The following is a 17107-nucleotide window of genomic DNA, read 5'->3' as shown; positions in this document are numbered from 1 at the left end:
CCTTCCAAAATCTCTGTCTTTTCTCAGTGGGTCCTCTCTCACAAGCCCAAAGTATTCCTACCTCCCACACTTCATGCATTCCTCAGCTAGCAGGGATCATAACAACCCCTCCCAGCAAGGCCAATCTAAAAAACTCAAGTCTACAAGCACACAGGAATATTAGCTCATTTTAAAGGTGAATAGGAGGTACATTAGGGTGAATTATACTGACATCCTGGCCAACCACCTCAACATCCTTCTTGAACACCAAAGCTGTCAAAAGTGAACCAAAATGGGCAAAAAATCTCTAGCTTGTCTCAGACATATCATCAAACTGACCTTCAAAGCAGATTGATCTCCTTTTTTTCTAGCTGGAGGTTCATACTACAACCGAGCAGATGAAAGTTGATACTGTAAGAGTGCAGAGCCACTACCTCAGCCTAGGCTTCCCTTCCAATTCTGCTTTGTGAAAAAGAGGGAAAGATAAAGATACTAATACAACTGAGGCCCAGCAAAAACAAAGCCTTCTTGAGGCAAAGATGCTTTTCCATCTCCATGGCTTCTTCCTGCTGCTTGCAATCACTGGGACAAGGCTGCTTTAGTCAGGTTTCCAGAGTCCTGTAATGGAAAGCAGCTGTCCCTATCCAGATTGCACCAGACATCTCCACGATTATTTTGTAATCTTCTTTTGGCCTGTTGTGTTTCTCAACTTCCCAGTACTGCTGTGTTTGTAACACCAGCAATCCCAGAACTGTATGCAATATACTTTTTTCCTAAATTCCCAACACTAACCTGAGGATGTTTGTATTGCTATTTGCCACTCAATACACAGACTTTGTTTGTTATGTGCCAAAAGACAAAATTCAGAACTTGTATTCTACTGAAGTGAGTATGTCAAGTGAAGCATGACCCACATATCTCAATCTGAACAATTTAAATTACTTGGGTAAGCCTACTTGAAAAGCCTTCCCTTTCTTTTCCCAAACTGCACAGAACTGCACAAACTGCCAACATCCAACACCATCGGAGACAGTTTTGCAGAACCATTCAGATGGCAATGAAGCTCTGTGTTCACACAGCTATCTTCAGAAAGCAGTAAGAGGCACAGTGAATCTTACCTCCACCATTAAAATAGCACCACCTAATAATTTGGGGGAAACTTCCTCACATTTTGCATTAATCAATGTCATTATAATGTAAGATACTCAGATATTTAGTTAACAAGGTTAAATAACTGCATGTCCATCAACTACACCTTTATTCTGATAGCTAACTTTAAGTAACAATTAAGTCTCCATTTCTCTAAGTGAACAGCTAAAAAGCAAGTAGCTCATTCAAATTCCATAAGTAACTACAGTTGCCCCTTTATTAAAAAGCCCTAACTTAATTTGGAGCCATGGTGGCCATCTCTCTGTCTTTGCATACACCAGCTTTAAACAGGTCCTTTGGGGAGCATTCATGGAAGTGGTAATAGGTGTGGTAATTTCCACTTTCTGTTTTCTAGTTCAGAGAGTAATTGAATCCAGTCACTACTGCGATATCTTTCTGGCAAATCTTTGTCGGCCTCCATGAAATGAGTTGGAAGTTTGATTTCTGTTCTCCGCAGGCATGTTTGCGTGATACAGATGAACTGTTGTAACTGGCAAATTGGAGGCAATTTCAGCAGACATTCCTAGACTTAAATAAGTGCAAGAACAGAACTTTCACCTCCAGAGAAGTCTCATCTTTAACAGTCCTGAGAAATTACAGGACCAGATTGGAGAGTTTGGATTTCTGCTGTTACAAGACACTTTGAACTCTGTTTTATTAAACCAGCACTTACATGAAATGACTAAAAAAAAAATCCAAGTCATTATGAAATTAAAGCCTGAGGCAAAACAAGCCTTATCACTCCCTAAGACTGCTTTCAATCTCTGCTGCATTTTAATTGAAATACAGAAGTATTTTATTTCCTGTGACAGCAACATTCATTAGTCTTCATTCTGTTTACATGTGTTTAGCTCCCCAGGACAGCAGCCAGTGCAAGAGCATCAGCCACTGACAGACCATTAGTGGCATTCCAGGCAGGTCCATGAATTCCGCTACACAAGACATTTCAGAACCAAAATACAATGTACCAGGTGAGTAGAGGCTAAATGTATGACAAGGCTAAGATTAAAAACTTTATTTTTTATACAAAACAATAATAAATCCAAGCAGGTAATGAACTAAGTGTGTGTTCTCATTTTCCATCTTTTCTTCTTTTCTCAATAAAGTCTATCCACAGTTCAGTGTTAAACCACTCCATGTTCTGCAAAAGCTATGACGTTTCCATCTTGTATCCATGTTTTTCTAATTCAGCTCTGTATAGAAGAAAGACAGATATATTGAAACACATACACAATACTGTTAATTAAAAAATTAAATATACTACACAATATACAATCATTTTAAATAGCAATGTCATACTGCTTTTTGATTCATACTAATTACCTTAACCTTACTTACTCTGTAATTCTTGAACTACAGTTTTTTATCTTAAATCACTGTGACTTTGCAGTGAAATATTCAAATATCTGTTTTAATCACAGTTATTGCCCTCTGACCCACCATATGGCACAAAGTAGCACCTATGCACCTGCAACATCTCCAGATTCGTTAGAATAACCAAAATATTGTCTTACATATATTCTCAAGAATCTTGTACATTATTCTCAAGACTTCCTTAACTCAAGCAAGCTCACTATTCTATTTGACTTAACTGCATGTGCTTCCAAAACAATTGTAAGCTTTTTTTTTTTTTTTTTTTCTTTTAAAATAGTGCAGTCTGGAATTTTTACTTATGTCTTGGTGCAATACACCTTGCAGTGAACAATTCTGAGGGAAATGATTGCTTTGTTGTCCTTAGTTGTGGCCAGGACAGCAAGTCAGGAACTACAACTGTTATCACTCCTGCCCTGCCACCACTTTGCTTCTCACCTGCCTCTGAACACACCAGCCAGGATGCATCCTGTTTTATCCTAGCACCTAGATACAGAAGTACAAATCTCTAAAAATATTTTGGGTCAATTTGCACATTTAGTAGTAGGACTTTAAAAGTGGAGGACTGCAGCATTTGCTTTCTAGGGATGAAAGCAACATGCTACAACCAGGCAACACTGCAAACCACTATACGGTCACCAGAACTGCAGGCTGCAACTAAGGCCAGTTACAGAAAGTTTGTCTAGATCAACTATGTCTATCAAGAATTAAACTATTTCTTGGAAGTCTGCTTCACTACATGTTTTCCAATATTACCATTTAACTGCCTTTGAACCATATATTAAATAACTATACCAACAACTTTTTATGCAGGAGACACAAAAATAATTGCTTTCCCTGGAGATCAACCCAGGAGATCAAAGGAGATCAACCCAGGAACTGTTTAAGCAGGCTGCATTACAGACAGTTTGCTCCTCATGCAACATACTGAGGGATTAATTATAAAATCTGGCTTTGTTCTGAATGCTTGAAACAATTTAAGTTATAATTATGCGTCAGTAAAGGATTACTGAAACTACAAGTGACAAAGAGGATTAAGCAACTGGTTTAGAGGTACACAAATTGCTATCACTTTTTTTAAGCATGTAATTAACAATTACTTTGCTGTTGTTGCTCATAACCAGTATGTTCATCACATAGGAAAGAACCTTAATGTTAATACAGATCACTAATCTCCAGAAAATTTGCCCATTTGGACAAAGAACAACAGTGCTATTTTAAAGTACAGACATAAAAACTGTAACATACTTTGCACACCACATAGCACAAAGGGATAATCTTGGATGCCTTGCCATTAATCTTGGCAGTACAATTCAGAACTTTCACACACTCACAGAAAAGTCATTAGAAAAGGATTCACTCATGTTAAATTGACAAAGTGTCAACTATATCTCAAATTTCCATGATCTTTGCATTGTTTGCATAATAGAGCAAAATTCTGTCACCACAATGTCCTAAGGCATTTTCAGTAGAATTATTAAAAGATGAAATGCTTCAGAGTCTTGCAATCCCTAAGTCTGCTTCTAAAAAGCTTTAAATAGAAAAGGAAAAAGTACCGCTTTCATTTATTTCCATTTCAGATCTCTACTTTTTTAAAGTAAAAAAAAAAAAAAACTTTCAGACAGATTTCAAACCTTCAGATATTAACTAATTAACTCCATTTAAAGTATTTTACCTGTCTTCTAGAACAGAAAGTTTAAATAAAATTACCTTAACTGATTGGAGAAATCATCTTCTACATTGTCATCATCCCAGTTGTCTTCCCAGACATGTGCATCTTCATCTTCATCTAAACCAGTCCAATCTAAAGACAGAAAAGCATATCTAAATATTGTATGCTACACTGCTTTGGTACCATGTCTTACTGACCAGTTAGCTCAGCCACAGGGAAAGGCAGACTTCTGGTAAATTTAACAGAGAAGTCTGGATCACATTCAAGACATAGACAAAAGATCTAAAACACATCTCAAAATTTCTGTAATTACAACAAACACAAAACTTGGTGAAAAAAAAAATCATTACACACACATCATGGTTTGCAAGATTAAACATTCCTAAAAGATATTTTGCATACTTATGGATAAATTGTAGCATCATCCTTCCAGATTTGTATTTAAACATCTTTTTCGGATTAAAAAAGCAAATATGTATCAGATGCTTTTGCCAAAACACAGACATGGTTCCCTCAAATCAGACGCAGTCAGTCTATGGACAGATGACAAAAAACTATTTGTGATGCAGAAGCAAAGGAAATTGAGACAATCACCCGCAAACAGCACTTGATACCTCTAATCAGCTATTTTGGGGTTCCCGAGACAGCAGAAGCTGTCTTGCCTTTGTAGGGAAACACTTTATGTCCATTTACTAACTTTATTTATATTTTTCCTATAATACGTAATCTGGCACATCACCCTTGACAAATTACTCATCATACACATAATGCTTCATTATTAGAAAAAAAATTAAAACCAAACAAAATAGTTCAGAAAAATAATGAAAATTAAAGGCTCAGAATCACTATGAAAACAGAAGTTGGCTTACTTGATTTTTTTTAGTTTTTCAGTTTATTCCTACTGAAAGACGCACAGTTTTTTAAATGTTAAAAAAAAGAAGCCCCCTAATTTTGACACTTGCAACTTTTTATTTCTCAAAGTCTATTACTGTATTTAAAGAGATAACACTGATCTTCCCCTGTCATTCTAGTAAGCCATCTGCTGCCCATGCACAGAAAGCTTTGAGGACTAAGACCTAAAGTAACATTAAACACTGATGGAGGTATGGAGGGAGCAGGGGAGAAAGTTAGTGGGGTAAAACATCAAAAACTAATTCACTGTGAACACCTAACTTTCTAAGAATGAAGCCTGGTCTTTGCATTTTCTCCTCCTTTTTCTAACACTGACAGGCAACAAAATTAATATTTGAGATTCGCCAGGACAGGAAAATCCATTTGTCACTGATTAAAGACACACGTGTGGAAGGCATTACAATTAAATTTCCCTACTCAAATAAATTATATAATGGGAAAAGATGAAGGAGCGTAGAAATTGCGCTGTGAGAGCAAAAGAAAAGAACTGGGGAAAAAAGGTGAAGAAAAAATGTTGTATATAAATATGCATTATTTGGATTTAGTTGTATTGCTAGTTGCTCAAAGGGAAGGGCTTATCCTTTAGAGCTACCTCAATAAGCTTTGCCCTTGCCAGTTTATATTCCATTGATTTTTTTTTTTTCAAGAAAGAAACTTTACTGATTAACTGGATTTTGAAGAGAGGAAAAACAAAACAAACAATTTAAAATTAACACAAAGTCAAACTTTTCTATCTACAAACATATAAGTAGCTCAGACAGAACTACAAACTTGAAAAAAAAAAAAATCTCCCAGTAACTCATATCCAGCACAAGAAACAGCAGCTTCAGTCGCAGAAGATCAGCAGGGCAGACTGCAAAAAGATGCTCTGAATCATACTGAGTAAAGGGGAGTCAGAAAGGTCCATCTCATCTCCCTTGCTGGGTGGGGAGGAGGGTGAAAGTAAAGCCTAAATTAATGACATTCTCATCCCCGCAGGACAAGACTCTGCAACATCTGTATATTGAAACTATTACCCCAGAATTGTATAATACAGTTATTACTCCCTGCTACATTATAAGCCTGTGACTAAACAAAAGTAAAAGAAGGTAGAGCATTATCTGGGATTGAAAGTATTAAGAGCACTTAAAAGTCCACTACCATTAAGTATTACTAATATACACCACAATTATAAACTCGTCATGTCTGAACTACTTAAAAATATATTTTTATATGCTGATCACTGATTGTTTTATTTTCTACTTGGGAAACAAAAAACAAATTTTAGGATTTTAGGGCTCTTTATCCCCTGCTCCATCACTTTATATTTTTATATTCTGAAATACACTGTACAAAAGATTCTTAAGTGACTCATTTACATGTATTTTCATCTACTATAGTATACTTATGCTATACTTCAAAGAATCCTATAAAAATTGGGCACGTCTGGTTTTGATACATGAGTTGATTTCATAAATTGTTTCAGTAAATTTTTAGGTTGGAATAAACCCCAAAAGTCCATGTATTCATCCCTTATCCTAGATTTGCATTATCTAATTTCCTTTGGATAAAAACTGGGTAGTAGAAGTCGTTGCTACAAAGTGGTGTTTTAATTTGAAAGAACAACAATTTGGAATGTGTTTGAGCCCAGTTATCACAGTTCTTTCCTGAATACTGGAGATAGCAGACAAAGTGGTCTGAACACTCAACATCTCAAAACTAGGACCTCACTTGAGGATTCAAATGAACCCTTTTAGAAGTTCTTATTTTCTGCAAGAAAGAACATCTAGAAGCCTTTTTAATAAATCTCTGTTCCACCCAGAAAGCATGCAGAGTACTTTGCTTTAGTATTACAGCTAGAGTCAAGCAAAACTAATTTCACCTTCTATAACAGCAAGTCAGGGCTCTGCCCAATTCAAGGTCCAAAAGCTTCAGAGACTTCCTCTACTGCGATTAGTTAAGTCACATTAAATAAGACTGACCTTTTTTTTTCTCTTTTTAGGAAACACGTGTGAAAAAGAAAATATAGTCTTGTAAGTTTATTTTAGCTAACATCCTAACTACGTCATGAACTTTATCAGTACCCGCAAAAATATTAATTTTAGCAGAACTAAAGGATTCAGAACACCTAAGGCTTGTAAGGTCACAGAAAAACCACATGCAATAAAGACATTAGAGAAAAAAAAATCCTGACGCTACATTCATCATGATATATATCATTTGTCATGATCCACAACCTGAGAAAGAATTAAGGACATAAAAAGCTAATATGCCCTAATAGAGATGATTCCAAGACTATCTCTGTCAAGAGACACTGAGTTAATTGAATTTAACTTCCGTTTTAAGTATATCTGTACCTATTAAAAGCAAACTAGCATACACAAATCTGAGCTTCAATAAGCAAAGAGACTAAGAGTAACTACACAGCACAGTATTTCATTTTCACACGTTTCCAACTTAGGCTCGGTTTCTAGCCCTCATCCCTCCTCTGCCCTGCGCTTCGGTGTCAAAAAGCAGTTAAATTTCTCCCGCACTCGTTCCCGGCCCTCTCGCACGATGACACAGCACATCCAGCGCCACGCGCCCAGCGCCGCGACAGCGGCACCGCGCCGGGCACGGGCACCGCGATCGCGCCCGCCCGCGGCTCCGGCGGCGCTGCGGCCCCGCCGGGCGGGGATGCGCAGGGCCCGCGGGGCTCCGGGGAAGCTTCCGCGGGGCCCCGCGGAGCGGCAGCAGGCGCTGCCGCGCGGAGCGGCCGCGGGGCCCGCGGGCGGGCCGCGCACGGCGCCCCGGTCCCACCGCCGGGCCCACCGCCGCGCCCGCCCGGCCCGCCCGCAGGCCGCGGCCTGCCGGTCTCGCCGCCCGTCCCGTGCCGCCCCCGCCCGGCACCTTCGGCCGGGAACTCCTCAAACTCGTCGTCCTCCTCCAGGAGCCCCAGGTCCACCGGCTGCTTCTTCTCCGACATGCTGGGCCCGCTCCGCGCCCGCCGCCCCGAGCCCGCTGCGATCCCGCGGCCCCCGCCGCGCCTGCGCCGCTGCCGGGCCCCGCTGCGGCCCGCGCCTGCGCCCTGCGGCTCCGCCGGCCCCGCCCGCCGCGGCGCGGCCCGGGCCGGGCTGGGGTGAGCGCGGGGCGGCTGCTGCTGCTCGCTGAGCGCCACTGCTGCTCCCTCAGTGCTGCTGCTCGCTGAGCGCCACTGCTGCTCCCTCAGTCAGCGCTGCTGCTCCCTCAGTGCTGCTGCTGCTGCTCTCTAAGCGCCACTGCTTGCTCCCTCAGTGCTGCTGCTCGCTGAGCGCCACTGCTGCTCCCTCAGTGCTGCTGCTCGCTAAGCGCCACTGCTGCTCCCTCAGTCAGCGCTGCTGCTCCCTCAGTGCTGCTGCTGCTCCCTCAGTGCTGCTGCTGCTGCTTGCTAAGCGCTACTGCTGCTCCCTCAGCGCTGCTGCTGCTGCTGCTGTGCCCTCAGCGCTGCGGGGAGAGCGGACTCGGTCCCGCAGCGTCACACCAAGCTGCACAGGCCGCTGCCGCGGCTGAGCGCCTCTGTTCTCTGCGTTCTTTCATTGTTGGTGTGTATGCAGGCAAACCCTATCGCGTATCAGCCTTCTGTCCTTAATCTCCATGCCACGGTGTTAGAGTGTTTTCCCTTCTGGCTTTTAAATGTAGTGCTTCAGAACGCCAGGAAAGGTTTAGGCTGCGCACTAGGAGGGATTCAATCGCAGAAGGAGTGAAGAGACCTTGGCACGGGCTACCTTCCATGGAGGCGTGTAAGGAAAGCCTGGCCGAGGCACTCGGTGCAAGGTCTGGTTGACAAGGTGGTGTTTGGCCGTAGGGTGGACTCGACGATCCCAGAAGTCTTTCCTGACCTAATTGATTCTGTGATTCTGTAATTTGCTATGTTCTAAATTCCTTGTCCATCACATCACAGAAACAAGCAAGCAGCTTGAAAGAGAGAGTTTGACTAAGCTATTCACTAAGAGTTTAGGCTGTTGCATGAAAATTAGAAATGCTACAGGATTTTATTATCCCAAAGTGTATTCATTTCACTTAACTCCAGATTCTGTTGATGATTTCAGCAAAGGCAAAGTTCAGCACTTACTAGCCTGAACAAGTTTATCTGCAGCACTGGTGGCTTCTCTCCCAGCAATCACCTTGTAACAATACTGCCGGTTTGGTGGAGGAGCTGGGATGTTTCCCCTTGCTCTCTGAAAAGCTGATTCACAAGGCAATGACTTGCACAGCTGGGTTATACTGTATCCTAGATTTAAAGTCAGGGAAACAACAAAACACTGGCATGGGAATTCATACATTATTGAGTTCCAACCCAGCATAAACGTGTTCTGGCATCCAGCCACAGGTGAGGCAAGGTGGGAAATGAACCCATCTACCAGGTGAAAGGTCTAATCAAACGGTCATGTTTTAGTTTTTTGTGACAGGAGGACTGACTGCCAGTGATGACTGTGAAATTATGAAAACTCTGGTTTAATAAATCAGTAAAAAAATCAGAAATCTAGTTGTAACTTAGCTGGGATTTTCAGCAAGCCATGAATTTTGGAATAATATTGCTCTAAGAGAGTACAAGATAAAGTCATAAAGTGGATAGGGGTCTGTCCTATCAAAAGTTTGCAATGACCCATGATCATTCACTCATGGCTCATACTCAAACCCTCTATTTTTTGCCTAACCTAGAATTTGACTGAACTATGAAGTCTGGATTACATTGGGGAATAACAAGATACTCAGTGGCACCTAGATTATCCAAGAAATAATGTGATTTGGAAACTCCTATGGACAAGTAGCTTCAGGTATCCCTGAAGCAGGAAGCAGCCTGAACTTGTTTTGTAGACTTTCCCTACATATCTGCTGTAGAGAAAAGATGCAGGAGTCCTTTCCACCTCTTCTTTCTCTTCCTTCTGTGTCAAGCTACTAGTTAGGAATTGCCCATGAAACGAAGAATCTGTGCTTCCCACCCACTGCACCGTGAAACAAGGAAAACCAAGGAATCCTGAAGCAGTGGCTTACTGATGTACAGCCTGACCAGAATCAGTCTTGGATTTGAGGCCTCCTCTGTGTTTCCCTCCTGTGGAGCTGAGTACTCCTGTATCACCAGTTAGCCAAACTTAATCTTCTGTTGCCACCAAAATCTGTAGTGTCAAATTCTCCTCCTTTTATTATAAATCTCAAATGTTTTGATGGTTCTTTTAAATTTGTGGCTTCTGGAGTTCTGTCATTAAATAAGGAGCTTGGCTCTTATTTCTCCTATTTTACTTGTAAGATTGCTGTCAAATCATCATTTCAAAAATAAAAACTCTAAATCCATTGGTTTAAGTCCAACACCCCAGGTTTTGTAAGCCTGCAATTTCCCTAGTTTGTCCAGTCTTTTTAGGAGATGAATGCATGAATCAGTCCTCAATGTAATTCCCCAAACCCTTTAACTCTCTGCTAGTAGGATCTCCGAGGGCATAGATATCTGCCATGTTGTGTTTCCCTCATCAAGGTAAGCCCATCCTCTGTTGCCTGAAGGACCTGAACTGTGAAGCATTCTCCAAACAAGCCTGCTAGACCTTGCAGGAACAAATTCCCAGAGGGCAAAGCAACAAGGCTTACCTTCAGATTTCCACTGTGTCCAAGCTGGATTTGACCTGGTATGAATGCCGAGTGTCACAACCAACAGGCTGTTTGCTGGTTATTTGGGGATCAAACTCCTCCAAAGTATAATCAGGTATTTTCACTCATGGTGGGGCAGATTTGACAAGTAGACAATTCAGTCTGCAACAGCAAATAGCCTACCAAGGAGAATGTCCTGGCAGGTGGTGGATGGGTATGACATACCATATCCCAGATGTATGTTCCTAACAGCCAGACTATAGAGTAAGCAAATAGCAAGAACTTATTATCCTGCAGGTAGCTGTTATAAAACACTGGTTTAGTGCCAATCTTGTGGCTGGGATTTCTTAGCAGAGGCACGGGATTAAATAATACTTTCTTAAGGTTTCTTCCTGGCCTTCTTATGTAGCTTCTAGTCTGTAGGCTTTGTATATCCCACACTTTATTGCCTTCTGGAAGCATGTGAGAAACTCACATATCTGCACCAAGAAAAGATATCTTCAAATTCTACATCACAGCATGTAGAAATGTGGTGATGCAGTTTATAATACTCAAGTCTTTTGGGGGGACCTTGCCCCATGGTATAGTTTTAATTCTTTAGGTAAAATAGCATAAGGATACAGCTGTCCAGAACAGATTTTCCAATGTGGAAAATTTGCAGGAGGGTGTCAAAGCTCCAAGTATGATCAGAGTTTGACAGTCACCAAGCCTGTAATTCACATGGACACAGGACACAAGGATCAAGGATTAGATTTTGATCAAATTAGGGAAGGCACTCCCTACATTCCCAAAATAGTATAAGATATCTGCTTTCTTGGAGCTGCAGCCCCTTCACAGCTATATGTTGAAGAGGTTGTTTTCCAAGACCAGCAGCCTGACAGTATTGGGTGCTTCAGCAGAGAGATCTACATGCCTGTTGCATGGAAATTAAAGGGAAAAAATTCCTATAGATTTCAGTGGTTTGGGATATGACTGTCTCTATTAAAACCTTTACTTAAATATACCCTTAACATGTTAGAAATAATTGAACAAGACAATCCTGAGTAATTCATCAGTGCTTCTATTATTCTTTTCAGAGTTGCACATCAGCTATTTACACAATATGATTTGTTTTAATTTTTTTATCCAGCATGTTTTATGCATTAGTATCAGAAAAGCTTGTCTTTCTCTTGGCAAATGTTGCTGCAAGTTGTCTAGCAGGGAGCTGGATTATGTAGATTTATTTATTCAGAGTGTAATTTGCATAAATGAAAAATGGAAATAAATCCTCTTTTCAGAATTAAAGCCTTTTTTTTTCCTTCAAGGTGAAATAAAAAGTGTGTGTAGTTTACTCATTAAGATTTCCAGATTTTTTTAGGTGGTCTATTAGTCATTTCAATGCCTAGGCCCATTTTCTTTGATTTGCTTTAATGTCTGAAAGCATATTTTGAGGATAAGATGAGGAAGAGACAATAGAACAGATTGGAAATTTATTTGCTTATAAGCAGTCAAAGGTGTCCTGTTGAAAAAAATCTCAAAGCTATATTAAGCATTTTAGATATATTATGTAAAGTGTTGTTTTGGAGGCCTGCATGGTTCCAGGCTACCATACAGTGCCTATTTAGAAAAGCCCTGTGCTGCAAAGCAAATTGGCATTGTATGTATTTGATCCAGCTGTGGATCATTATCATGTGAAATCTGGGCAGAGACCTACATGCGATGGCCCACCAGCCCAGACATATCTGTCTCAGATCAGTGGTGCCTGCAAAGCTTATCTGGGTGGGAGAGGAACTGTCTTATGGTCCAGGCTGTTAGATATCCACAAATGCACCTAATTCCTGGTAACAAACAAATAAACAAACAAACAAAACAAAAACATTAACAACCCCCCTACCCCCCTCCCCCCCCCAAAAAAAAAAAAAAACCCACCCCAGGAACGCTTATTAGCATTGTTACCATTCAAAATGTGTGCACTGCTGTGCAATGCAGAATATCTGTCCTGTAGAGAACTGGGCATTCCAAGCACTGATTAATGCATCCCAGGAATCCCTTCAGAGAGAGTCTTCTGTGCCTCTGGATAGTGCTGCATTTTATGCTGTAGGTTTTTTGGATTAAATTGAAGGAAAAAAACATATCTTACATTCAGTGCATCTGGAAGTGAGGAACAGATTGTCCAGCTTCTTTCAATAGCTCTCCACAACTCTGGACCCATGGCATTATTCCTGAGGTCAGTGCCTTTGGTTTGCCACTATTTATTTATTCATGTCTGCAGAGGTCCTCTTTTTCTCTCCATATGCTCCATCATTCACCAGCACCTCCTGGTAGCCCACCCTGCTCCCACAGCCCATCCGTTCTCAGAGCTGACCCTGACTGGGGTCAGGATGCGATTAGGTGGCTGCAGATCATAAGGAATATTAATCACAAGGAACACTTAGATGTTGCTTTACAGACTTCCTTATGTGAAATAATGCTGTGGCAAGCTATCGGGTTACCAGTGGCTGAAATAGAAACAGTTCTCTCTTTGCCCTTGACAGTCAAAAGAGGGTTTGATTTATTTTCTCATTTTCACTCGGTCTAAAGGCAGCTGGGCAGTATTGCTGCAAAGCTCTAGCTGTGTGTCATTGTAATAGGGGCAATATGTTTGTTCACTTCTGCTCTCTTCCTCTGTCTAATTGTTCTATTGTCTTTCTGTTTTCTCTCCACATTGGGACTGACAAAATGTCTCCTTGGGTTTTGCCCTCTAGCCAAAACTTAACGGGCTCCTAATCAAGAACTAACACCACCAGCAGGCTATTTCCTGCCTTTGTTTACCATTTCTGGTATCATCTTTCTTCTCTTCTCATTACAAATTTTCACCAGTATTTTCCTTTGACTCTTCCTCTGTATAGGGCACAGAAAGCATCCTAAATATTGTTCCCCTTTCATTGCCTGGTCACTTGATTTCTGGCCTCTCAGCTCTACAATCTGGAAGAGTACCAGATATATTCAGAACCAGATTTTACAAAGCCAAGTAGCCCTGAGATAACTGTATGTTCCATGTAGTTGTATCACCAGAATGCTTATTGCAGAACCTTGATGCAAATTGTAAGGATATTTTGAATGTAAAAGGGGTAACTACAATGTAAATAATCACTAGGTACCTTTCACCATAACTTGAATGTCCATGCAAGTATCAATATTGTCAGGGTAGAATTCAGTTGCCTAAACAAACACTTCTAAGGTCAGTTAAGATGCCCTAAAACACAGGGCCACCTGATGTAACCTGGGAGACTCTGGCCCTGCCCTACTGCATCTGGAGATGGGGCAAAACACCCCAGGGTTTCCAAAATAGCATCAGTTGCCTATGCTTAAGGGACTGAGTTCCTATCATATGTTGAAATAACTGTGTTTTGTGCTCCAGTGTCTTTTTCATGTTACTGCACAACTGACTTCATTTATTCTGCCATGGCTGCCCTGAGAATAGTACACTGGTAGCCTGAGCAGGAGAGGTTAGTATGCAACCTCTGGAACCAACCTCTGGAACCTATAGGTTCCATGGAACCTATAGGTTCTATGACCTTTAGGAATCAGGTGAACAGAGTGGCCCTCTTTTTTCACCTCAAATATGCTTCTGCCTTTACAGGTGGGGCCAGGATGAAATACAACCCAAATAAAATCAAATGTTGTAGCCTGGGAATAATTATTTAGCATTATTTCTTATGTTCAGATAGGTAAGCAGGGCTATTCATTAGCAATCCTGGCAAGCTGTGGGACTTGCTGATACCTGGACTATTTCAAGAGCAAGAGTCAGGCCACCGACTCTTGAGGCCAACTTCACGTAAGAGGACTTCCTCAGAGAGCCCCTCTCTACTTTCAGTTCAGAAAAGACATGAATGGGTTGTTCAAGGTGGAGATTCAGAGCACCTGGGTTTAAATATCAGCCCTGAAGTATAATTTGAAAGGACCTATCACATCTCTGACTATATTAGGAGGACTTGCCCATAATTATGTATGAAAAGTCAGGAGATATAAATAATCTCTTACAAATTCGAGTAAGAGCAGTAATCCTTGTTGGCCACATTTCTCTGGCAAAATTCCTCCAGGGCATTTTTAGCCCTAAATGTATCTGTTTATCTCACTTAACAGCTCAGCAATCCCCCCAGGAGCTTCTCAAGTGTATGTGGTGGGAGCTGGCTCTAGCAGTGTGTGTCACTCAGAGCGTGCTGCTGGTGTTGGCTTTGCTGTGCTGGCAGGCAAGAGTGTACTTGCTGCCCTTCCAGCCCCTTGGGCCTGCCTGTCACCAGCCCTGGCTGTCATTCAGCTGTTCTGCAGTATCACAGGCAGCACAGCCTTAATGCAGGGAATTTCTCTTAATTTAACACAGCCTTTTAATTACTGATTGGTGTACTGAGGGTAAAAAAGAAGACATAAACAATTGAAAAAACACTCAGGGAATTCTTCAGGCTCTCCTTCAGTCAAACACCTCTTCTTCTTCTTCCTTTCTTGCCTCTTGCTGGTTCCAACTTTCCCTCCCTCCTGGCCACTTCAGTGAGGTGGTGGGCAATTGGAGTCCAGGTATGTTGGTTTATGTCCCTGCAAGTCACTTCTTGCCCTCCACTCTCCTCAATCCTTGCTGCTCCTGTGCCCCAATGTGGTTCATCTATGGCCTGTGAAAGAAGTGTTCTGCAGTTGGTTTACTTCCTATGCTTGCAGAAATCTTCATTGCAAATGTGTCAGGAAAACAAGATGGGTATATTTTATCATAGAGACTTTTGAAGTCAATGAAAGTCAGGTGTCTAAGGCGTGTTTTAATCCTGAAGCCCTGGATGTAGCTCCCAGAGATGCAACACAGGAGCCAGCAATGCAGGGCCAGTGTGATGCATGAGCGGGACCACCATGCTGGGCCCCCCAGCTCCTGTGCTGCCGGGCAGCTGGAAAAGCAGGCAGTGGTGCCCATGGCATGGAGAAACCCATAGAGCCCCAAAGCTCCTCCTCATCTGCCCTGCAAAACAGAGGATACCTTCTTCCTCAGAGCTCCTGTTAACTTGTCTTCTTCAGCAAGCATAGAGGCTTTGATGAATCATCTAGTGGTTTGCCACAGAAATGAAGAAACACTGTGCTACTAGCAGAGGCGTCAATTAATTTCTTTCTAAACAAGGACACTCTTGAGACCTTCTTTATCTTAGTCTTCTTTTTATCTTAGATTACCAAGTGAAGTTGATGCAGTATGTCAAATCAAAGCCACAAGGAGCAATTTGGGCAAATCCTGATCTTAATTCAGCTCATCTAAACAGCTCTCATGAGTGCGGCAGCTGGCCCAGACAACTCTGGGCTACTGTATGTACAACTGTGAAAACCTGACAGTCCTTTTTTTTTTCTCTGTTAGATAGGAACTTATTCTGAATTATGTTTTAAAGAAAACCCTAGAAATCACACTCTCATTGTCCTACTCTGCTTTCCAAAATACATAAAGCTTTTGTAACTATAATTCTTAGCCCCATCCCAAACACAGTAGTATCAGTGACACCTGGAATTCTTACAAAAACAGCATCAGAGTGAACAGTGAGCATATGTCAAATGAATCTACAAACCCAAATATTTTATTGAGAATATATATATATAAAATTCTTTTGTCTACATTGTATACACACACATAAGTTAAAATATTTACTTGTACAGTACTTATTGTACAGATAAACTATAAAATTAAGCAGGCTAATATGATAGTACAGTGGTGGTAATTATTCTAGCATACAAAGTAAATTAAAAATGGGTAGGATCACCTACAGTGGTATATTACAGCAAAAAAGTTAGATTTGAGTCGTTATTTGAGTAGTTAGATTTGAGTTAGTTATTGAGATTGGCTAAGAAAGAAAGTAAAAGATCTAAACTGATTGTCATGTGAAGGAGTGCATTAGGAAACAGTATTCTCAATTTAACTGTTTCTGGCTTCTATCTTTTGTAATACACAATAGGGAAGTCTTTTCTCTGATTTGCTTTTAAGCCTTTAGCACAATCAAAAGCTGGAGGTATTGTAAAGAAAATCTGCAAATACCATGAAAATATCTTGTGGTAACATTCTTATGTCAGGCTCTGGGCCTGATTTTGAAAGATCTGAAACACCCAGAGATGGCAATGGCAAGCTCTTCTGCAGGTCAGATATTTGGGGTCTTGAAGGTTGTTTTATAATCTTGTTTTCATGTTCTTGCGAATCTAGATTTTTTTTTTTTTTTTTTTTTTTTTTTTTTACTTTGTACTAACTCAGATTTTATTAAAACCATTCAGAACAGATCTTGATGTTCTAAGTCAATACTTCTTGCTTACCAGTAGGATACATAACTTTGGTCAGCAGAACAATTTCCAATCTTTGAGGAAACTGATAATATATTTAAAGTTAAGACAATAATAATTATTTTTAAAATGAAGTTTCAGAAATGCTGGGTCTTTTAGATCCTCTCCATTGCATCATTCTGCCTATGGCACCATCTT

General features: G+C 41.0%; 1 long non-coding RNA gene across 1 annotated transcript; it reads right to left on the bottom strand.

The window, feature by feature from the left end:
• Positions 1–2115: 2115 nt before the first annotated feature.
• Positions 2116–8105, bottom strand: LOC144247409 (uncharacterized). Its single transcript, XR_013341114.1, has 3 exons — positions 7952–8105; positions 4210–4303; positions 2116–2321 (listed from the first exon to the last, which is right to left on the bottom strand). It is a non-coding gene; the product is annotated as an uncharacterized LOC144247409 (long non-coding RNA).
• Between the last annotated feature and the right edge of the window lie 9002 nt (positions 8106–17107).

The sequence above is a fragment of the Lonchura striata genome, chromosome 1, assembly GCF_046129695.1.
Source record: "Lonchura striata isolate bLonStr1 chromosome 1, bLonStr1.mat, whole genome shotgun sequence".
Taxonomy (NCBI): Eukaryota; Metazoa; Chordata; class Aves; order Passeriformes; family Estrildidae; genus Lonchura; species Lonchura striata.
Note: the sequence above shows the minus strand (reverse complement) of the source record. Positions and strands in the feature narration are given on the sequence as shown.